This window comes from Taudactylus pleione, unplaced genomic scaffold (genome assembly GCF_031769625.1).
Source record: "Taudactylus pleione unplaced genomic scaffold, aTauple2 ptg000093l, whole genome shotgun sequence".
NCBI lineage: Eukaryota > Metazoa > Chordata > Amphibia > Anura > Myobatrachidae > Taudactylus > Taudactylus pleione.
The window spans coordinates 38,871,746-38,897,867 of record NW_028284495.1 but is presented as its reverse complement, the minus strand read 5'-3'; positions in this window follow the sequence as shown (position 1 = coordinate 38,897,867).

Genomic DNA, 26,122 nt, shown 5'->3' with positions numbered 1-26,122 from the left:
GTATGGTGCGAGCGGCCAGGGGGCGTCTTTTTCAAAATTACGACCGCAAGTTTTGTTCGCTCGTTCAGACATAGAGGCGTGAACAGACCGCAAAGTGCGAACGTTCATTTGAATAGCCACCCCTTTTTAATGAACGAGCGAGCGCAAATAGCGTCCGGCTCTGAATCAGGCCTCATGTCCACTGCAAATTTAAATAACTAACAAAAAACAGCAAGATATCAACAAACATAATCCACGTTGAAAACTCATATACTGTATATGTGTATATACATATATATATACACATATATATATCTATATATCATTAGATATATATATATTTCCATAAACTCCCAATAGCTTTTTTTTCCAATAAATATGTTAATGCCTGGTCTTTAAAAAGATATAACAATGCGCGTGTGTGTGTGTGTATATATTATATATATATATACATACACACACTCACGTTAGTATATCTTTTTAAAGACCAGGCATTAACATATTTATTGGAAAAGAAGCTATTGGGAGTTTCATATATATATGTATATATGTATACACTGTATGTGTGTGTGTATATATATATATATATATATATATATATTAATCTTATAATTAAGTAATTAAACCAAACACTTTATATAGTGCACCCCCCCAACGTCCTCCAGGATCTAAGGTAGTGACAGGCAACCTGACAGGTGAGTGCTCATTGCTCACCTTGACTTCTACTGTAAATTACATGTGGGCGTCCTAGGAGGAGCGTCAGGGTGCAGCTCCTCATCACTGTTACAGCAGCAGGAGATTGGATGGGCGGCGCTGGCGTGACGTCACCACGCCACGTTGCGCAGCCAGAGGAGTTGGAGCTGCTGAGTTAAAGGAAGCCATTGTCCTCCCGGTCAGTAAATCTATTCCTGACCGGGCGGACACTAAGTAGTTAGTAGTATTAGTGCATCTGTGGTCTAGCTAATGGGTGGTCCGGTGCACATCCGGACCACCCCTTGCTTTCCTACAGACAGTGGAGAGATGAACCCAGGGTTCATCATCTCTCTGCACCACTACAGTGTCTGTGCTGTGGCCGCACCGGGAACAGAACTGCAGCTTCACGGCGCCCTCTGCCCGCAGGCGCCCTACGCGCTTGCGTAGTTGGCGTAACGGGTGGGCCGGCCCTAGTAGGTGATTCACCTGGGCCTTTCCATCAAGCCTGGGCTTAGGTAATTAATACTTACTCCCCCAGCCCCCTCCGCGTATATTGGTGACAGTTTAACTATTTTGATGCAGTCTCATTTGCCTCTCTTGAGTTCAAGTAAGAGACTACGTGCCTCATAAGCACTCTTCTGAAATGTGTACATACAGCTACAGTTAGAACATACAAGTCTGTTGTCAAGTACTTGATATTTCATATTGTTGATAGTTTCCATAATGATACAATTAATATTCTTCATAATGAGATCACACAATTGTATTTAAAAATACACAGATTTTTGTTTCAAAATGTTAAATATGCTGAAATCACATCAGCACTGAACTGTATATTATATTCCGCCTCTATGTGGGACTATTAATTAATCATAAAATATAATGAAAAAGTAAAGTGAAATGAAATAAAATAAAATAAAGGCACTTGGCAGACAAGGTTAAACAGTAACAAGCAAATAACATTACAGGACAAGGACAAGGATTATCAATGTAAGGAGATACCAAATCAAAACAAGCATTGTAAAGAAAAAGCAGTCTTCAGACAATACAGAGCAGGAACGCCTAGGCAATGTGATTCTAATGAATGGTGCTGACAGCCCAATAAACTCATCAGTAACCAATCTCTACAACAAATCAGTCCAGCCCTCACAGAGCTGATCAAGAATGCCTAACACATAAGAACCAATGAAGTCAGAGGAATGTCAAGGCAACTAATCTAAACAATTTAAATGGCTAGAGATGTTGTGGAACCTGAGTCTGCACTGTTCCTACACCAGCATCTGTCCACACCTCTGACATCCGTTAAGCAACAGTGGTAGGGTGTTTGTGTGTAACTTCTTTCACTTTCTGCTTTTGCTGATGCTGATGCCTGATTAGGCCAAAGACCTCTAATGGTAGTGAAATCTCTACCCTCTGAGTATGTCTGAGAGAGGAATGCATGGTGAGGGCTTTTTTCCTAATCAAGCTTTCATACTATGGGCATTCTTTATGAACTGGTGGCTTTTTTCAGCCGCCACTTCTCAGCGGAGAAAATTGGAGCTGAAAATGTAAAACGGCACTAGCATTCAGTATAAAGCACGCCAGACTTTACACTGAATGAAAAGTGCATATTTACATTTTCAGTTCCGATCCACTGAGAAGCCCTATGAATCTAAACATCCAGTCACTTAAATTGTCATCTTACCTTTCTATGTTGAGTTACAGATATCTCATGTCTAACTCAAAATGCAGTAGTATTTCTACATCAGATGTACTTCAGACACACAAATACATATGCTTGCACCCTACGGTAATATAGCATTTCCCTATTTGTACCCAATATGGTGTAGAGAAGTATTATACACACGAGTGAATAGTGCATTGACAGTGCTTTTAATAAATGCAAAAATTCACATATTCCATATAAAACTAATGAAAATCAAAAACCCGAACATTTATCCTTTACACTTTTTTTTTAGACCCAATGGGAATCTTCCTTCCTGCAGTACTCCAAACGAAAATGACTAAAAGGAATCTTAATAGACTGCCACAAACTATGCTTCTGTAAATTCTCTATATATACATTTTGGTACACATGCGCAGTACGAATATATCTGAATTTACACCCCACAAATGGACGTACACCATTTAATAGTCACAAAAATATGTTCAGTCGGTATAAACTATTTTAGTAACAATGTTTGTAGAGTGCCCTCATTAACTCAGACCTGCAAGTTAAGAGCTTCTTAAACAGTTCCATAAAAAAGTATAATGTCTCACTAGTTTGCAAACTTTAAATCATTTTATCCTGACAAGTGGATTTATGCCAAGTCTAATTCTAATTTCCACTGGGGATCTAACAGGTGGCCCTTTCATAGTGTAAATATTTACATGAGAGATGATACTTTACTGAATGTTTTCACTCCATTAGATTGCCCTCCTGGAATTCAGCACAAAGACCATCTTTCCCAATCAAACCCCCACTGGAAAAAAGTTCTATTTGAAAAAAAGTAAAAAAAAAATCTGTTTATTTTTTCTATTTTGGTTTCAGAAGGCCTATTTATGCACTGGTGGTATTCAAAAAGATATTTAATTTCAAATTAAATTTATATGTAAATTAGTTTCTGCATACCAGTTGACTATGGGGCTGATTCATTACGGACTGTAATATTGTGTATGCACGCAGTTCAACTGTGATAGCAATGGAAAACTCCGCATTACATAAGGATGCCCACTTTACATTACACACATCCGTAATGCTTAGCAGAATAGCGAAACCATCAGTACAAGCGAGTACCATCGCAAACTGATTAATGTAGTGAGTACATAAAATGACAAGATAAAAAATAAAATATGAATATCCAATAAAAGTACAATATTTAAAACAAAATGGGATAAAATACGCAAAACAAGATATGATAATCATTATTCTAAAAACCACTTTAGCTGTTTTTAAAAAAAGTTTCCAGGTCTTTGGAGTTTAGAGACAGAGGGGGTCATTCAGACCCGCTCGCGAGCGGCAGTACGCTCGCAAGCGGGTCGATGTTCCCCACTGCGCATGCGCACGTCGGAGGGAGCTCCGTCATGCGCATGCGCGAGACCCGGGGAGCGACGGGCTTTCCAACGCTCCGGGTCTCGCACCAAAGGGGGCGTGCTGTCGATGTTGACTGACAGCACACCCCCTTTGGTGGGCGTGCCGGGGGCGTGCCTGCCAGACGGAGGCGTTCCCATGGGAACGCCTACCGTCTGAAGCCGGACCCACTGACATCACTAGTGATGTCAGTTGGAGTGATTTTGGCTCTGATAGAGCCAAAATCACTCCAGGGCTTGTGGCAGGGAGACCCTACCGCAGGGTCTCCGTCGCAAGTCCGATGGTCGCGATGGTCAAGACCATCGCGACCATCTTTTTGCCCGCTCGCATATGCTGTGGGTGGTCACCCACAGCTATACGAGCGGCCAGGAGGCCGCTCCATTTTCATGGAGGAGGGCCCTGATTCAGAGCGAGCGCTCTGGTCAGAGCGTTCAGCTCTGAATCAGGCCCAGAGTGCCCGGTTGTAAGTCGGACGCATCTGCGGGCGCTCTTCCATACAGGCCTGGCAGCAAGCTTAATAGTTTATGCTAATATGAGAATGAGTGTTGGACTGGGACATGAAGGACCCACAAGGGGAATGCAATGGTAGAGGCTCACTGAAGGGAGGCGGTGCAAAGCTAAAGGGGTGTGGCCAGCCAGGGGTGTGGCTAGCTAGAAGAGGAGCATAAGTAAAATTATAGAAAAATGCACAGGGCTAGAGCCAAATTAAAAATAAAAACAATAACAATAATAATGCTGAATCTGGTATTCTACTTATGGTTAAAACCAGGTAAGTAATAATTTTTACGTAGAGTCTCCAGAAAGCATATGGTTTAGAAGCTGTAGCTCTAGTAACCTTGGGCTACCTTGGATACAGCTATCAGTACTTGTAAGTCTGAAATGTATGTACGGTAAGGGAAAAACCCATTGTTAGTCATGTTACATTAATGTGCCAGCGCCTACTACACTTTGTGCCACAGGACCCACCATATAATGCAGAGAGTTGTCACATTAATCACTATATAATGCAAAGAGTGTTGCAGTGCCTACCATATATTGCAGAGAGTGCCACAGTGCCCACCATATAATGCAGATTGCTGCAGTGCCCACCATATAATGTAGAGAGTGCCACAGTGCCCAACATACAATGCAGAGTGTTGCAAACCACCATATAATGCAAAGAGTGTCACAGTGCCCACCATATACGTAATGCAGAGTGTCACAGTGCTCACAATATACTGCAGTGTCGCAATGACCGTCATATAATGTAGAGAATGCGCCAGTGGCAGCCATGTAATACAGAGAGTGCAATGTATGTACGGTGAGGGAAGAACCCATTGTTAGTCTCATTACATTAACGTGCCAGTGCCTGCTGCACTTTGTGCTGCAATGCCCACCATATAATGCAGAGAGTTATCGCATTATTCACTATATAATGCAAATAGTGTCACAGTGCCCACCATATACGTAATATAGAGTGTCACAGTGCCCACCCTATACATAATATAGAGTGCCACAGTGCCCACCATATAATGCAGAGTGCCGCAGTGTCCACCATATAATGCAGTGTCGCAATGCCCACCATATACTGCAGAGAGTGCAGCAGTGCCCACCATATAATGCAGTGTTGCAGTGCCCACCATATAATGCAGAGTGTCACAGTGCCCACCATATACATAAGAGAGTGCTGCAGTGCCCACCATATAATGCAGAGTGCTGCAGTGCCCACCATATAATGCAGAGAGTTCCGCAGTGCCCATCATATAATGCAGAGTGCTGCAGTGCCCACCATAAAATGCAGAGTGTGGCAGTGCCTGCCATGTAATGCAGAGTGTGTCACAATGCCCACCATATAATGCAGAAAGTGCCACAATGCCCACCATATAATGCAGAGAGTGTCGCCGTGCTCATAATATGATACAGAGTGTCGCAGTGGACATGATATAATACAGAGAGCATTAGTGACCCACATATAACACAAATATGAATACACCCTTTACAAACGCAATATTAATACACCCCACCCCGACACACACATACAACATTAATACACCACCATAGACAATATTAAAACACAGCATTCCCCAGAAAAAAACCAAATCCACCTCTCTCCCCCCCATATACAAACCCCCTTAGATAACACCAAAACATTTTTGACAACACCAGTTACACTTACCTGCCCAGGGGGAAGAAATGTATCTCAGTGATGGATGGACCTGGCTCCTCTGCTCTGTGTTTGTGCAGTGAGCGCCTGCAGCAGCCTGAGCTCCTCCCCCGCTGGCTGCGCATGACATCATGGGAAAATGGTCGGAACCTACTTTTCCCAGGAAGTGGGTGGAGCTTCAACACCCGCAGGTGGGCAAAAAAGCAACAAATTACATCGGCAGTGGCGTAACCAGGGGGCTCAAGCGGGTACGTGTCCTGGGTGCCGTGGTGGGCCAAGGAGAGGGGGGTGCTGCTGCCCAGGGCATCGTACCTGCACCGCCCATCTGCCACCATTACACTGCATAAGAAAGAAGGGGGGTAGACACACAGAGAGGTATAGAATAAAGGGGGGGGGGGAGAGACACAGAGAGACATAAGAATGAAGGGGGAAGACACACATAGAGGCATAGAATGAAGGGGGGAGAGACAGAGGCATAGAATGAAGGGGGGGACACTGAGTGGCATAGAATGAAGAAGCAGACGAGAGTGACATGCAGTGAGGTCAATGGCTGGGGAGGCACATATGCATAAAAACATCAAGACTCGGGAGCATGACAGGAATAGTCCTAGACTCATCTGGTCCTCTGGCAGCATGCATTCCATCTTTGACAACTTACTGTACTCTATGGCAATGGTAGATTCTCCTCTGGGATTGGTGGTTCCCTTTGTGACTTTGGTAGTCCTCTCTGTTAACCTCAATGCTAGATTAGCAGTTCTTCTGCAAAACTGGCATATTTCTGTAAAGTTGCCAGCTCTCTGTTAATCTTTAAGATTTAAGACTAGCATCTATTTCTCTAAGAGGTTAGTTTTACTACAGTGGTTGCCCTCTCTGATGTTGGCTTTCCCAGCAGTACTCCTCTCCATAGTTCTCACTCTCCAGCTAGTCTGTCTTCATAGCATGATCAGTGGCTAGGCTGCAATGATTGTCTCTCTACATGAGCTCCACATGGTGATGCTATGATCTCTGCAGATCGCACCTCCCTTATCCCTGGCCACACTCTCATGCTTCTTCTTCTCTGATGCAGATCTGTCTGCAAATAGTGGGCTATGATGATGTCAATCCTACTTCTCCAATCACGGGGCATGCCGGGATGTCAGAGGGAGCATTGGACTGCCCCTTATAAGCAACCCCTCCTTCCCTATCTCTAAACTCCTCCTGCCCTGTCTTTAAACTCCTGGCATATTCTTCCTACAACGGTGAGCACTGGGCCATCTAGAACATATATTGGTTACATGTGTTAAATTCTTACCCACTTTTCAAAAGCTGTAAGGACACAATATATTTTATCAACTCATGTATGTCTTAATATTTTAACTTCCCTCATACTTCCTGATTGGCTCACACTCTGCGCAAAGCTAAATAGCTGAATCATAATGTAGCCTAATCTGACCATGCCTTTAGAGATATCACCTTTCCTAGTTCCTATCCTCCCATTTCTCATGGTACACTAGCAGAATAATTAACGCTATAATTTTTATGTTGCTATTTTTTTTTTTAATATTGTGCACTTTATACTGTTGCCTGTAAGAATTCTCCTTTTCCATTTTATTTGATGGATATGTCTGTTTCAGTATGTTAATTATGAACATATTTCTTTGGCACATAGGCACATCCAGCAGGCAGACAGATATTTTGTGCACTGGAAGTCTACTAGTAGTTTATTCATATTCTGTGATTAAACGCAGATCATCATACCTTCCACTTCCGTTACTAATCAGAAAAGAAATACCGTTCTTCTCAAGTCATTGTAACACACTCATAAATACAAGAAGACAGAAATATATTATGCCAACAGAAACATCACTCTCAAAAAATATAAAATAGCAAATCCTGACTTATTTTTTCAGAAAATAACTTTAGAACAGATGTTGAATAATATATGTTAATCTATATCTACACTGTTTGTGCCTAAATGTACAGTATAATATACTCTCTGGATTTATTTTATCCTTTAATGACCATTCAATTTTTTTTTATAAGAACATTTGTATTTCGGAATGAATGACAATTATGGCAGAGATGCCAAATAGAAAACTAAATAAAGCCAACACTACCCCACGGAGAGCATGTGTTTATCCACATTGCTGAAGTATGATTTCACGTACTTTAAAAATTTAAACCATTTGTTATATAGAATTTAGAGAAATTAAAAAGTATGTACTCACTCCTTCAGGATTAATATTTACAGTATAGATCTATGTTTAATAATTCTTCCCAACGGAAGACGTTCCCAGAAATATGTTGCACTTGTACAGTAGGTTGCTTCCTTTCACCCTTCTGTCCAGTTTATCCAAAACCAGCTTGATGTGGTTTAAGTCTAGAGACTGTACTTTTCCAAAGGAGGTATGGTGGTCTCCTCAAACCTTAGTATTGTCCAAATTTACTGAAGGACAAGGATACCCGCCAACAATTTTAAGTATTTAATAAATAGCTGATATGAGTTTTTTATTCATGCAACATACTATACAGGTACACATCATAAAAGAGGCTGTGTGCACTAGTAGGTGGTAACTATTAAAGAGGTAGCCGATTATATCATACAGATATAATATATATCCACTCCACCCATCACTATACACAGGTAACACTGATAGTGTTCACGCCAGGATTTGGGTGGGCAGGGCGCATGTGTGCAGGGGCAATAGCGTGCCTGAAAAGGGGACGCGGCCCAGCCGAAATCACTGTTGGGGGCAGTGTGGCCCCGTCGCCATCACTGTTGGGGGCATGCCGCGTGTCCAGCACCTACAGAGGTGCTGGGCTTCCCCGAAGCTCTACCTTAATGTGAATAGATGCCGTGCGCATGCGGCGGCAGAGACCAGGCTGTTTTAGCAGGGAGCTGCTAAAAGGGCAGGGCACATTTTGCCCCTTAAAAATAGGGCAGGGCGCAGCGCCCTGCTAAAACAGCCTAGTGTGAACACTAACTGATATCATAGAGCCAATATACACCGATCACTATACACAATCTAATCTGATTTCACACACCTGATATATAGTACACAGATCAACATACAGAATTAACACACAAGTCACACTGATATCACACAACTAAATACCTAAAAAATAGAGCCTAGCTATGACGCCGGTATCCTGACAGGGTTAGGCAGGGTACACACCTGAATGATTTGTAATCGTTCCGATTTCCTATCCAATTTCCCTTGAAGGCAGGACTTCCTAAATTGAGCGTACACACTGTCCAATTTCGCATAAGGTTTGATGATTTGTTGAATCGTCAAATCGGATACGATTTATCGTTGCTACCATACACACTAGAACAACCGTCCATAGGATCCCTGGAAATTAGCGTAATGGGCTGTACAGTGTACAGTGGGCTGTCCTGTAAAAAAGGAAATAGGAAAAACGCCATTTTAGCTTTGCAGTATTGCTCTGTATTTGCTGAGGTTAGGTTATCCTGCTGAAAGCTCTTCATTGCTTACTGCTCTACTTTGTTCTGCAAAGTGATTATTTGGTGCATAAAGTATGGATAGTTATCGCTATCAAGCTGTGGCTGCCTATGCTGTTATTGTGGCATCACTCCCTGGTATCCAGAAGGCTCGCACGAGGAGGAGAGTGGAGAGGGCCTGCTGGACCAAGGAGTGGTTGCTGCAGAGAGACTCCATGTCTCACATGCCTTTGCTCTCTGAAATTCGGGAGAACAATCCCGATGACTTCAGGAATTTTATGAGGATGGATGATGACACCTTTGACGAGCTGCTTGCTATGGTCACTCCATATATTGAGAAGCAAGACACCAAGTTCCGCAAGGCCATCACTGCTGAGGAGAGACTGGTGGTAACCCTACGTTTCCTGGCTACAGGCAGGTCCCTGCAGGATCTAAAGTTTGGATCTCTAATATCTCTGCAAGCTTTAGGGATTATCATCCCAGAGACGTGTAAAGCCATCATACATGTGTTGAAACAGCAATACCTCAAGGTAAGTGAAAATAAGGACCATTTTTTTGCAGTTTTTTATACATTTATTTCAAACTCTGCAATATGTGTAACAATGCAGCATACTCGTTTTAACCTTTGCACTCCGAAGTGCTCCACATTTTTTAAATTTGAAAAATTTTAATAAAGGACATTATGTCCCACATAGTATAAACATACTTATATCCAAATAACAATATAAAGAAATTAAAGCAATATAAATAACTTGCCTGCCTCAGCACAACAATTGGGAAGGCAAACATTAAGTGAACCAGCATTTGCCCCAACATTATATAAACAAAACCGTTAAACAGGGAAAAACAGCATGGGGCTGTAAAGATGAAAGAAAGTCACATATGCTGAAAACTGGACTGACCATGATTGTCATCCTGTGACCCATATAGCATACCACTATAAACAGCGGAATGTAAGGGAGTAGAGGCCCTATGTGTATTGCTGCTCTCTCCACCATAATTGTGTTGTGGCTGAAAAATGGGTTTGGGGGGATGTGATTGTGGCTGAGGCAACAGTGGCATAAATGTATGCTCAGGCCGTGCTTGTAGGCTTGAATTTTGCGTTAATTGACCAGCTAACCCGATCCTAAAAACATCAAAAATAATGCGCTCTGCGTGGGAACGCTGATCATCTGTCATGCGACGCATTTTACAGGCCATTGATGTTCCAAAAGCATCCCACTCGTCAGGGGGCTTTCGAAGAACATTTTTTGCTGCTGTCAGCACTTCACATGTTATCTGCACGTTGTCGTACTGCTGTGAAGATTCAGCCTGAGCAACCTTCTTTCGTCGCCGTGGTGGTATAGGCTCCACCATTCTGACTGTGTCACTTTCTAGATTGACGCTTGACACCCCACTTTCTTGTGACAACTCCAAGGCATCCTCAGGTGGTGTCGACAAAGCAGATGGCTGGAAAGGAAAATTAAATATTACATGATTATTTGTTTACATATATATGGCATGAAATTGACTTGTAATTAATTAAAATCATTGATATCTATATTTTTTATTACAGTTACCCACATCTATGGAGGAGTGGAAAGCTATTGGGGAAGAATTTGATGCACGGTGGAATTTCCCCAATTGTGGAGGAGCCATTGATGGCAAGCACATCAGAATAACACCACCTCCCAACAGCGGTTCCTATTTTTATAACTATAAAGGCTTCTTTAGCATTGTACTGATGGCTGTGCTCAATGCTAATTATCAGTTTATTTATGTCGACATTGGTAAGAATGGTCGTTGTTCTGACGGTGGCTCCTTTCAGCAGACATCATTTTATGAAAAACTAATGTCAAACACTTTAAACATACCCTCGTGTGAACAAAATAAACATGGATTACCATTTGTATTTGTGGCTGATGAGGCAGTCAGTCACCACGAGAATGTTATGAAACCATACCCCCAAAGGGCACTTACCAAAGAGAGGCAAATTTATAATTATAGACTATCAAGAGCTCGCCGCATTGTTGAGAGTGCATTTGGAATTCTAAGCAATAAATTCCGCATTTTCCATGGTCCAATTAATTTGAGGGTCGACAAGATCGACTGGGTTGTCATGACATGCTGTGTGTTGCACAACCTACTACGCGCTAAATGCCAACAGGAAAGGACCAATAGAACATTTATGCCTGATCAATTGGATCAACCAGAAGTGGAGGACAGGTGGACATCACTGGGACTTTCAAGTCTGCAAACACTCAGTGTTCATGCAAAGCAGACACGGGAGGACTACATGACATACTTCAATGGTGTGGGGGCTGTGCCCTGGCAAGAGGAGTTTATTCATGAAATATAAATGTACAACTTTTTTATGCAAATAAAATGTGGTTTTCCCGTTTCCCAGTTTTTTTACTTACCATCTCCATGCCGCTATTTTCCAAATCCTCTTCCTCGTCCCTTTCTATCAGGTCAATGGAGTTGAGCGATGTTCTTTGTTCCTCTTGATCCAGGGTAAATTTCATAAAATTAAAATACCATAATGTAGGTATATAGATGTCATCAGTACCAGCCCCAGATCTTTTTGATGTTAAACTTTTTTTGTGTTCTTTTAAGAAAACGGTTTTAAAATTTTGAATTTTCTGTTTTACCCATTTGGGATCTGCTTCACTATGGTACGGCTTGGAAATGGCTATCAATCTCTGAATAGCACTGGCTCGCTTCTCTTTATTACAGTAATCTTTGGACCGTATTTTCCAAAGGCATTCATTGTCCCGATACCCTTGAATAAATTCTTTGACAAAATCAGCATCTTTCTCCAAAGGCATTTGGACCTTGAAATAAGGGGTACATTTTTTTTTTTAAAACTACACACACATACATACAGTCCCACGCAGGCACACACATACATGCATCAATCACACACACACACACACACACACACACACACACACACACACACACACACACACACACACACACACACACACACACACACACACACACACACACACACACACACACACACACACACACACACACATGCATGTAATGTATCACTCACACACACTCATGAAGACACACACACATACATACATACAGTCCCACGCAGGCACACACATACATGCATCAATCACACACACACACAGACATGCATGCATGTAATGTATCACTCACACACACTCATGCAGACACACACACATACATACATACAGTCCCACGCAGGCACACACATACATGCATCAATCACACACACACACAGACATGCATGCATGTAATGTATCACTCACACACACTCATGCAGACACACACACATACATACAGTCCCACGCAGGCACACACATACATGCATCAATCACACACACATACCAGTTGTATGAGCTGCAGCGGCTTCACAATACAGAAATCGCGTCTTCAGGCCTCCAGGGAGCGGACACCATGCAGGGAAGGCAGAGAATTGTGGGAGGAAATGGGAGTGGCTATATGAAGACATCAAGATTATACTAATTGGACAACAAATCGTCTGATCGTCCGGTTGTCCGTACACACTGCGCGATTGGCACCTTATCGTATGCGTTATCTTATGATTGTCTGTGCTGCACAGACAATCATAAGACGTCGCATACGACCAGCGGGAGCGCGCAATTGTGCGTACACACTATGCGATTTACACGATTCATCGTTCCAATTACCTTAATCGTGCCGATATCGTCCTGCGTGTATGCACCCTTAGGATGCCGACACCTGTCGGGTAAGTAAGTATCCTAACCCTACCCCTAACCTCCCCCCCTAGTGCCTAACCTATACCCTCTCCTCCAGTGCCTAACCCTAAGCCTCCCCCCTAGTGACTAACCCTCCCCCTAGTGCTTAACCCCTATCGGCACTACTTACCGTTGGGATTTCAACTACATCCCATATTTGGAGACACATTATTTTGTGCCATTTTTTACTCCCACTGATTAATTTTCTGCGAGGTCCCATGATCTGACGGTTTTCTCTAATCAAAATATGAGCTTTCTAAATACTATCACAAGCTTTGGTCATAGAAAAAAATGAGATCAAACACATTACATGGTCAGCCTTATAATTATACCCATTGGTTAGTATATCACTGGTGTATGTCAGGTCTGCCATGCATAGTGTGTTTGGTGCCCTGGTTTGTGTGACAACAACTAGAAGGAAGCATAAAGATGGGCACTTCAAAAGACGTGGTACCAATCAGTACTTCAGCATATATGGACAGTGAGTGACTGTAGGCATCTCAGTCCTTGCACATTCAGACGTACTTATGTACATCAGGGAGGGGGCTTGGTAGCGGCATTTGCATAAAGTCACAGACGTGAGACCGCCAAAAGATGCACACACAGACGCTGCAGCGCCCAAGTCAGTATCAGCTCCACAGTGTACAATGTATCTAAAATGTACTTTGACATGAGCTGTGCTAACAAGTGGTAATACACATACTGGCTTTGGGGATGGACTGTTGACTTACATGTACCGTATACTGGCCAGGAGTGTTGGCATTATAGTATAATGTGTGTTGGTATAGGACTTCCACTTCCATTGTACACAGAAGGTTAAAATCTTCCATGACAAATACAACATAATACAATGCAGCACACCTGCGGCAAAGATCAGGTCAGCCCTCTCCTCAAGTGGTGTTCATAGTATATGAGCAGTGGCCCATCTTGAAAGCAGATGTGTTAAATATTTTACGACTAAATTCACAAAGTGTAAATGTGAAAACCTATGGGTGCTGGTTTGTGGTTTGAAATGAAGGGGACGTGGCAGATATTGGAAACATCTGCTGCTGTCCCTCCTTGTTAAATTCTAGGGTTCCTTAATATTTGCAGGTACCCCTTGAAATGGGTGTGTTCGGGGGATATTATTCAAATATTAATTGATAAATAGGCCCCTACTGTATGTGTTGTTTTTGTTTGTGGCTGTCTATTAAACAGTGTAACCTATGGCTCCTCAGAGGCAGTGAGAAGTGTAAAGTATCGTTGGCTGAAAGCCACCTACCTTACAGCATGCAGTCTGGACAGTCTGCCTCGCCTCTGTAGTTTCTCCGGAGCAGCGCAGGAGGGCGGATTCCATGCACATAATTTGCTATACAAATTAAATATGATATTTTAAGAGCTCTCTATAATACAAAAAGACCCCTCCCTACTAAGTAAAATAAATGGCTAAAAAACATTATGGCCAAGTAGGGGGGCACTTTCTCATTTATTATCAGGCTTTAGACCTGATAATTATAGTTTCCTATCGCCTCTAATCATGGCAATAAGAAATTCTTTACCACCCAGATGTATTAAAAATTACATCAAGTAAAGTGATCGCATCAGGGACCTACTGTGCATGCGCGGTCATCAAACAGTTGATGAGCTATTACCAGGGTAATCCCTTTCCAGGTAAAATCTGCAATATGTAGCCCATAGGCTACAATAGCTAATGCCATCATAAGAGCTTGTAAATCTTACAATATAGCAGGAGTCTGCTATTGCGATCAAAAACAAGGGAACCACAGCAGAACCCTGTATTACATCTGGGGGATATTTACATTTTCGTGGGGGTTCTCTGCAAAATGAGTTTAATAAACTGGCCCATTAGTATTTTATTTATCAAGAAGAGCCTAAGTCCAGCGAAAATTACTGTTTTTGCCAGAGATAGGTCTTCTCCTTATTAACAATCGAAGACAACAAAACCGAAAACCCGCTACCTGTTTTAGAAGGATCACAGTGGTAAATCTCATCTCTTGATAGTTTAGGAGTAGAGGAAGAAAAAATGCTTTATTAAATTAAATAAAGCAATTTTTCATTGGTAGTAATATTCAGTAATAATATGATTTTTTGTAACAATTTTATTGAGAATTTTATTTTTAATAAACTGCTAATGGAAGTCTTAGCCAGGATTTCAGTGTAGTGCACGTGTGACCCGGGAATTGTCGGGTCACACATGTGCAGAAGGACTTGGACTGGCTGGCAAAGTCGTAAGTCCTCCTCTTCTTCCTGCTGCCAGCCAGCCAGTACAGACACATTTTTTATGATAAATAGCAGCATTAGAGCGCTGTGATAAGCGGCGATATAAAATCTTTTGTATTGCCACGTAATGCCACGTAATAAAGGTATCATCTGCAGATCTGTGCATCATCTGAGACTCGATATACTGTATGTTGATGAAGTCCTGAAGCAGATGAAACATGTTGGGAGGCTCTATTCACTTACCTTCATGAGCTTTTGAACATCCTTTTCAGATAAGCACTTTGATCCTCATCCTATGTCCCCAATTTTTATCCATTTTTATCTAGTATACAAAAGCGAAAATTTGTCCTTCTGTGTTTCTATACAAAGCCACAGTTTACAAGCCACGATCGTGAAATTTTACATACGAGCGTATTAAACAATGGTGGAGGCAACTAAAAAATGTTTAAATCAAAATTAATTACTGTTAATTTTTAATTAATGAAAAACCACAATTTTTGCATAGTATTCGCCCTCTACAGGTCAGGTATGGAATTACAAAAGGATTTAGCTTAGCTACTATTTTTTTCTTTTCTATATTCTCTACTAAATCAAAATTAATTACTGTTAATTTTTAATTAATTAAAAACCACAATTTTTGCATAGCATTCACCCTCTATAAGTCCACCTTACTGGGCTGAGGTTTTACCTGCCCTTTGCCTACAACATATCCCAAATATTTCGCCTCCACCATTAAAATGGCACACTTCTCAGGATTAGCTGCATGTGCCGTAATGATTGCAACACTGCTTCTACTCTTGAAAGGTGTGACTCCCAGTCGGGGCCAAAGATGACTATTTCATCTAGATATGCAGCTGCATATTCCTTGTGAGGTCGCAGCAACCTGTTCATAGCCCTCTGGAAGGTTGCCGGAGCCCCATGCAAACCAAACGGCAGCATTTTATACTGAAACAAACCTTCTGGGGTAGAGAAGGCCGTTTTTGCTTTAGATGCTTCAGTCAAACGAATCTGTCAATACCCTTTTGTCAAATCAAGAGTGGTGAGTTACAGACTTTTTGCTAGATTCTCCACCAGCTCGTCAACCCAGGGCATATGGTAGGAGTCAAACTGAGAAACTTTATTTAACTCGCGAAAGTCATTACAGAATCTTAAACCCCCTGAAGGCTTAGGCACTAAGGCAATGGGGTTATTCCATTCACTGTTTGACTCCTCTATGACCCCTAAATGCAGCATCTCCTCCACCTCTCGTTTTACCACTGCCCGTTTTGCCTCAGGTATGCGATAGCATCTCTGCTTTATTATCACCCCGGGAGGAGTAACAATATCATGCTGTATGATTTGGGTCTTTCCTGGATTAGCAGAGAATACATCTTGGTTTTGTGCTACTAAGCTCACCACTTCCTGTTTTTGGCTAAGACTGAGGGTGTGAGGTTCTGAATTTGTTGTGGACCCGGGGTGGTGATAGGTGGTGATAGGAGCAGACATAGAAGCAGACTTAAATAAAAAAAAGTGATGTTTTTAATAAGTGACTTAGAAGACATGGGAATGGCAAATGAAAAAGTCCAGGTATAGCACTAAAGTGCACTTGATAACTGTAGTGGGGGTTAATGAGAAAATGTCCAGATAGTGACAGGCAGGAACAGTCCAGTATACAAGTATGGTGAGCTGAAAACAGAATGCAGGTATGATGAGCTGTAAGTAAATGCAGACTTGATGAGCTGTAACTGAATGCAGGTTTGGTGAGCTGTAACTGATGCAGGCAGAGGTAGTGAAGTCCAGCTGGGAGTGAAATGAAGCAAGGTGCAGGGAAACAGCAGCTTCAGGTACTCAGGCAGGTAAGAAGGTATATGGATGGTGCAGGGTAAGTCAGCAGGTTGGAGCAGGCAAGGTTCAGGCAGATAAGGCACAGGTACTCTCTCTCAGCCGCAGCTGAGAAACACGTTGCACAGGCAAAGGAAGGAAGGCTCTGGACCTTCCTAAATACTCAGTGCTGCGCTGTGACTGGCTGGAATGAGTACCTGACCTACCAGGATTGGACAGCCGGAATCACATGGCCGCAGGCAAGATGGCGGTGCCCATGCCAATGGAACGGACACACCACCAGACCTCACCAGGCCTAGTGACAATGTGCCCGCACAGAACCACCATGCGCAGCCAATGCCTCTCACCAAACACCAGCACCGCTGCCAGAGACCCCCCGCCATAATGACCTTACAGGTAATACCCGGTGACTACCATGCTGAGAAACCCTGGCTGTGACAGAGGGTGACCTCCATGGGTACCTGACAGTCTGGGGTCTTTGTTGCCACTAAAGAGGGCTGACTGGCACTTTCTTTCCAAGGTTTTAATAGATTTATATGGTAAATTTGTGCCTCCTTCCTTCTACCCTCCTGTCGTACTATGTAGTTTACAGGTTCCACCACCTCTATGATCTCATAAGGACCTCACCATTGAGCATACAATTTGCTCTCAGTAGTAGTCACAAGCACCAGTACCTTGTCTCCTGGTTTGAAAGACTGGTTGACTGTGGTAACGTCATAATTGCGTTTCTGATGCTGTTGAGCTCTGTCCATATGTTCATTCAGCAGTGGCGCAATCTGCCATAACTTGCCATATAATTGGGACACAAACCGAAGGATATTAGGATCTTGGCATAGCTGTTGCTCCCACCCATCTTTTAACACATCTAAAATTCCTCTAGATTGCCTCCCATAGAAGAGTTCGAAGTGAGTGAACCCCGTGGAGGATTGGGGCACCTCACGAACTACAGACATCAGATAAGGCAGGAGTAGATCTCAATCTTGCTTTTCTTGTGACAGTGTCCTCTTTATCATCTGTTTAAGGGTCTGGTTAAAGCGTTCCACTAAGCCATCCATTTGCGGGTGATAGACTGAGGTGGTAGACCTATCTAGCTTTAACAGCCGGCAAAAAATCTTTCATCAATTTGGATACAAAAGAGGTACCTTGATCTGTTAGAACCTCTTTTGGTATTCCCAGATGGGTATATAGCATCAATAACTCCCGGGCAATAGTGCTAGCTTTCATGTTACATAGCGGGGTGGCCTCTGGGTACCTTGTGACATAATCTACCACCACTAATATGTATTGATGCCCATGAGCAGATTTTTCCACTGGCCCTATAAGATTCATACCAATTTTCTCAAAAGGTACAGAATTGACAGGGAGGGGAATCAAGGGTGCCTGAAACTCTGGCCGGGGTGCTGTCTTCTGACACACTGGACATTCCTGACAATACTTTTTTACTGCTGCATGAATGCCAGGGCAGAAGAATCTTAACTGAATACGCTGGAGAGTTTTCTCCTCCCCCAAATGGCCACCCCACAGGTGTGTTTGAGCCGCCCTCAAGACCAACTGCTCCTGTTTCCGGGGAACCAGCAATTGGTCTACTCTCTACCCTGCAAATATGTTAGATGATATAACAAATAATTTTTCAATGCAAAGTATGGTTCACCATCTGCTGGTAAAGCCATGATTACTAAACCATTTATCTCTACAACATTTTCAAATGCATTTATCAAGTTCCCATAATTCTGTTGGTCTTGGCCAAAGTCCTGCAAAGACACTTCTTTGCCAATGGGAACCCACTGTGCCACGGTCACATTCCCCTCCTGCTGCTCACTGACCAAGGAGGGTCTTACAGCCACCAAATTTTGGGACATGGCAGAGATTGGCTCCTGGGACACCTCTGATGTGGACCTTCTGCTGTCATCATGCCACATAACCACCTCTTGTAATAACGGAAAGTCCTGACCTAGGATCAATGGGTAGGTTCATCTGGCGGCTACAGCGGCTGCCGCCTTCAGAGATCACCCTTTTATCACCATTGGGAGGTGCACTCTGGGGCATTTTTCTACATCACCATGTACACATATAATCTTTACCAGTGGTAGCATCTGATCAGCCCCAGGTGATGGTTAATTTGCTGCCAGTATCCACTAAGGCCCAGACCTCCTGACCTTCCACTCACACCATCAAATGAAAGAAGGTGGTTTGCACTGGGAAAGTGCTTCCAGCAACCATGCTGGTCGAGTTGTTTTTCTAGCACTGCAGTTCATTGGCATGCCCTGCATTGGGCAGTCCTGGCACAAATCACCGGGCCCACCGCAGTTAAAACACACAGCTTAAGGTGGGTTATTGGCTTTACCAACTGAGACCTGGGTTCTAGGCTTGGATACTGGCTGGATCCCCTGCTTGGCTTTGTTTAATTTCCCAAGAGTCAGGTACCATTCAATCACCACTGCTAACTCCTCAAACGTTTGAGGATCAGCCTGTAGAACCCACTGTTGCACCACACGGTCTAGTACCCGCACAGTATGGTCCAAAGCCACCATCTCTACTATACGCTGAGCAGAGTTTTTATCCGGCTGCAACCATGCCTTATTCAGCCTGGCAAATTTGACCAGCTGGACCCTTGGAGGCTCAGATGGGTTCAGCCGCCATTCCTGAAACGCCTGAGCTTTGCTAGGGCCAGTCCCTCCAACCCTGCAGAGTATGGCCTCTTTCAAGTGAAGATAGGAGTTTGCCTCAGTCATGTTTAAATCAACATATGCTCTCTGAGGTTCCCCAGTGAGGCAGGGAGCAAGTCTGGCAGCCCACTCCTTTTCAGGCCATTTTAAACGTGCAGCATACGCTCAAAGGTACACAGAAGAGCTTCAACGTCATCAGATGGTGTAAGCTTCTGTAACACCTCTTGCTCATGCCCACCTTTCCTCATTTCAGTTAACTCTGCATGTAATAACTGAATTTTAGTTTGTTGACTCTGAATCAATGTTTGCTGTCCTTGCACCCCTTCTGCTAGAACTTGCTGCCCTGTAGCTAATTCAGCAACACTTTTCAAAGCTCCTCCATATTACACTGCTTTATCCCTTTATGGACAAACTTAGGAGGCTTTCTAAATTATCTTTTGCAATCCAGATTCCCAGCAATCTATATCAGCTGGCTTTCCTTAAAACTGTACTAGATTCCCTGGGCTCCCAGCCACATAAACAGGAATTAAGCAGTTTTATATTGTGCACAATTTGCATATAAACATGGACAGATTATCACTGAATCACTGCCATTTTATGGCTGGCCCACCAAACTCACCTACTCAGCTGCTAGTAATGCGACTCAGATTCACCAAGCCACTGCGCAGAGGGTAGCGTCCTGCAATGCGTCTCACTGCTGCTGTGAGTGGATCCAATCATTGTATCTAGGCTCTTGCTGCATTGTAGTATCCAGCAAGGTCCCTGTTTGGGCGCCAAATGTGACAAGAAACATATAGACCAGGTAAAATCCAACAGGTGTTTATTTTCTCACCACAGGCAGGAATACAGGACAGTGCAATTTTCACAGGCAAGATGTTACAGGCTGGTACACAGAATCTTCCAAACAGTAATACATTTCTTTTAGTGGACTCACAGGACCCGGATCCCTAACACTAGTCACCCCCGGCCTATAACCTGGGCGACTGCTGCACGTCAGGATCAGTTTCCCAGTGTCTCTGCAGCTCTTTTACCAGTGTCACACAGGTGTCTGTAATCAGCTGCCTTTCCAGACTCTGATTGAGCCAACACCTGAACTGGACCCTTCAGCCCTGCTGCCTTTGCTCTGCAAAATCTGAGATATCTGGACATTCCACATTCACTTCATGTGGTATTATGCTGACCCTTTCCACAGTCAAATGAGGGCACTCACCACATCCAATGCAGAGGTTAAGTTTATTAGCAAGTCATCTTCAAAATCAACGTTCCGCCTCAGAAGACAAGTTTACCGGAGGTATGTGAGCAGGCTGGATTGAATGAGATAGGTTAATGCAATTAGTAACTATGTAATTATTGTGTAATTAGATAGCTCCTGAAGCCATAGTTATTATGGAGCCATATATTCTACTACAGATCAGATATAGCTAACGATTATATGCATTTTGAATCAAGGTTCTATAGTTGCTAGATGCTTGTAAAAAGTTTATGCAACTACTTAAATGTCAGTTACCCACTTAAAGCCATATATAGCACTTGGTGAAGTGTCTCACTTTGTTTCTTTGGAGAAACCCCTCCCCCCCCCCATGCTGGCCATGTGATGTGTGATGTTATCACACCACGAATTGGGCTGGGGGCAGCCTGGGGATCCATTGTGTACAGTAGGGTTTTTGTTAGAAAAAGGTAAGACCTTGTCATTTTGATATGTAACCTGATGAAAGACGCAGCATTAAAGCTGAAACATTGATAAAGCACACTTGCATATGCATACGCTTCTTTAAATCCGTAGAGTGCCGCCCATCAATGCAGGAGTATATATATTTGTGCATAAATATAAACCTATTCTGAACCCTCCTATTTTGTAGAACCTAAAATGATAACCACTAACTCTGGCCCTGATTCAGAGCTGAACGCTCTGAGCAGAACGCTCGCTCTGAATCAGGGCCGTCCTATTTAAATGTGGAGTGGCCTTATGGACGCTCGCATAGCTGTGGGTTACCAACCACAGCTTATGCGAGCGTCCATGATGATGGTCGCGATGGTCAAGACCATCGCGACCATCGGGCTTGCGACGAGACCCTTGCGGTAGGGTCTCGCTGCTGCAAGCCCAGGAGTGATTTTGGCTCTATCAGAGCCAAAGTCACTCCCACTGACATCATTACTGATGTCAGTGGGGCCGGACTCAGATGGTAGGCGTTCCCATGGGAACGCCTCCGTCTGGCCGCCACGCCCCCGGCACGCCCACCAAAGGGGGCGTGCTGTCAGTCACCATCGACAGCACGCCCCCTTTGGTGCGAGACCCCGAGCGACGTATTTCTCATCGCTCGCCGGGTCTCGTGCATGCGCACGACGGAGCCCCCTCCATCGTGCGCATGTGCATTCTCACAACATCGACCCGCTTGCGAGCGAACTTTGCTCGCGAGTGGGTCTGAATGACCCCCTCTATCTCTTCTGCCAGGTTCATGAAATGTGTCACACGTCATTCGACACAAATCCCCTGTAATGCAGCCCACACCCTGTAAAATGAAACAAACACATACACATTGTAGTGCAAAACACATGTCCTGCAATGAAAGACATCATCAGCACACTTCCTTGGGTACAAATCACCTATAATCCATAACACATTCTTGGGTACATAGTCATTCATGTAGCCTTCAGTGTGCAGGAGAGTGGAGGCCATTTTCCTGTAGCACACCTTTTTATTCTTCTCCCAAGTGTTTCCTTCATGGTGGGCAGAGAGTGATGATGTCATAACTGTGTTGCACCCACACAGCTTGGTCTCATCGAGATTGCTAGACTCTTTAGGAAGTCAGCAAGATCACCATTATTTCAGGGAGTCTCCCCAACATTCAGGGGGTTGGTAAGATTAGTTATACAGTAGTTTGTCATGCTGTGTATCAAAGTTACCAATAAATCTTGTTTATCAGGATTTTACTTTGTGTGTGGTGCTGTCTATAGGTTGGCTCAGATGGCTTCTCATGGTGTAGTATACTAAAAGCAGTTTTATTAACACATAAAACACAAAATGCATACAATGTATAAAATAATTAAAGTGTATTAGGATTATTTTAGGTTATTTCAAAGAGGAGGCGTAGCCCCAGATTGATAGACACTGTATTCTCTGAGGGGTCCTCCTGATTGTTTAAAATGGGTTGCGTATGGGATCCCGACGGTCAGAATGCCAATGGTCAGAATACTGACAGCTGCATCCTGACGGGCAAAAACCTGACGGATTTTGGTAAGTATTTTAAACCTTATTTTAACGTTTAACCTAACCAACTCCTCCCTCAGCCTAACCCTCCCACTAGTGTCTAATCCCAAAACCTATCCTCAACCCTAATACTTACTGTCCGAATGTGTCGGGCTTTGGGATGCCGATATCAGTATTGTGACCATTCTGACGGTTGAGATCCTGACTACATCTCGTATAAAAGTTAGTCAAAAAGTCCAAATTGAAATTTCACATAAGTTGAATAGCAATAACTTTTAGGTTGCCAAGAGTTCATTTCCAATACCTATGTTTTTTGTCTCTTAAGAGGACTTCATCGAAGGTCCCTTCTATGTATACCTTAATTAATAATCAGTTAATTAGTTGAAACCCAGCATCTTTACTGTCTATAAAATATCATTAACTTGTGCTATGTTGATGACGCCAAACTGATTCTGACCACAATGTCAGAGTCTGTGTTTGTTGTGGACCCAGGGTGGAAACAGGAGCTGACACCGGAACAGGTTTAAACTGAAAGGTGGGTTGTTTAATGTGACTGTTCGTAGACATGAATAATAAGATAAACTAAAGTCCAGAAATAAACAACCTGATATATGTGGCTGAAGGGAGCTGTAGTGAATGGGAGTAAACGAATGTCCAGATCAGTGACAGAGATGAATCCAGATAGACTGTGAGAGTGAAGTGGAAATCCTGGTTTGCTGAATAGTGGCTGAAGGGGATATCCAGTAATGCTGTGATGCTGGCTGAAATGGAAATCCGGAAATGCTGTGATGGGTTAACTGTGGAGACAGGTTCAGGCAGGAGTGGGTTAACTGAGGAGACAGGTTCAGGCAGGAGTGGGTCTGGTGGAAGGTGCAGGGCTGATCTCAGCAGTGAGCAAGGGAAGGCAGAGTGGTGCAGGCTATGCAGGGAGCCAGAGGCCGACAAGAAGTTAAGGTTAGACACCGGAGCACAAGTCTAGGTTTCAGGAGCGCAGAGAACTCTTTCTCACAGCTACGCTGTTAACACGTTGCACTGGCAACTACAGGGAGCTCCAAACACCCTTAAGTACCCAGTAGCGGAATGTGATAGGCCAGAGAGAGCAGGTGACCTACAGACGATTGGCCTGCTATGTCACATGGCCAAAGACAACATGATGGCGCCCAGACACCTGTGACGTAGAGATGCCGCTAGACTTACCCTTGTCAGGATGGCCCAATGCTGGCAGACCTCTGCGTACAGCCAATGCCAGTCTCCACATGCCAGCTTCCCTGACAGAAGGACCGCACCACAACGCCCTCACCGATAAGGACTGCAAACCTCCACGCCACAAAACCCAGGTCGTGACCGTCTTGAAAAATGCAATGCAAATGCACATTGTCAGAGTTCAGCCAGGGATCGGCCGTCCCGCCGGCTTCCTCTGACTTCCCGGGCAGTCGGGCGGCTGGTGCGGCGACGTGGGAGGAGCTGAGCATTCACCCTGTAGCTGTGGTGTCAGGCGACCCAGTGAGTGGGGATTGCAGTTTCCGTCATGGGCGCCACCATGTCACTTTCCCTATGTCAGTACTTCCTTCCCTGAGTGGCCTGGCTGGTCAGCTGACGCTGTGGGCCTATCAGCAGGTTTCCAGGGGTATATACAGTCAGGTCCATAAATATTGGGACATTGACAGAATTTTCAGATTTTGGCCTCTATTCACCACCACAATGGCTTTGAAATGAAACAAACAAGATGTGCTTTAACTGCAGACTTTCAGATTTAATTTGAGGGTAATTACATCCAAATCGGGTGAACAGTGTAGGAATTACAACAGTTTCAATATGTGCCTCCCACTTTTTAAGGGGCCAAAAGTAATGGGACTATCAACTCAATAGCTATTTCATGGACAGGTGTGGGCTATTCCCTCGTTATTTCATTATCAATTAAGCAGGTAAAAGGTCTGGGGTTGATTCTAGGTGTGACATTTGCATTTGGAATCAGTTGCTGTCAACTCTCAATATGAGATCCAAAGAGTTGTCACTATCAGTGAAGCAAGTCATCATTAGGCTGAAAAATCAAAACAAACCCATCAGAGAGATAGCAAAAACATTAGGTGTGGCCAAATCAACTGTTTGGAACATTCTTAAAAAGAAACAACGCACTGGAGAGCTCAGCAACACCAAAGACCACGGAAAATAACTGTGGTGGATGACAGAAGAATTATATCCCTGGTGAAGAAAAACCCCTTCACAACAGTTGGCCAAATCAAGAACACTCTCCAGGAGGTAGATGTATATTTGTCAAAGTCAACAATCAAGAGAAGACTTCACAAGAGTGAATATAGAGGGTTCACCACAAGATGTAAACCATTGGTGAGCCACAAAAACAGGAAGACCAGATTAGAGTTTGCCAAACAACATCTAAAAAAGCCATTACAGTTCTGGAACAACATCCCATGGACAGATGAGACAAAGATCAACTTGTACCAGAGTGATGGGAAGAGAAGGAAAGGAACGGCTCATGATCCAAAACATACCACCTCATCAGTGAAGCATGGTGGTGGTAGTGTCGTAGCGTGGGCATGTATGGCTGCCAATGGAACTGGTTCCCTTGTATTTATTGATGATGTGACTGCTGACAAAAGCAGCAGAATTAATTCTGAAGTGTTTCGGGCAATATTATATGCTCATATTCAGTCAAATGCTTCAGAACTCATTGGATGGCGCTTCACAGTGCAGATGGACAATGACCCGAAGCATACTGCAGAAGCAACCAAATAGTTTTTTAAGGCTAAAAACTGGAATGTTATGCAATGGCCAAGTCAGTCCCCTGACCTGAATCCGATTGAGCATGCATTTCACTTGATGAAGACAAAACTGAAGGGAAAATGCCCCAAGAACAAGCAGGAACTGAAGACATTTGCAGTAGAGGCCTGGCAGAGCATCACCAGGGATGAAACCCAGCGTCTGGTAATGTCTATGCGTTCCAGACTTCAGGCTGTAATTGCCTGCAAAGGATTTGCAACAAAGTATTAAAAAGTGAAAGTTAGATTTAGGATTGTTTAGTTTGTCCCATTACTTTTGGCCCCTTAAAAAGTGGGAGGCACATATAGAAACTGTTGTAATTCCTACACCGTTCACCTGATTTGGATGTAATTACCCTCAAA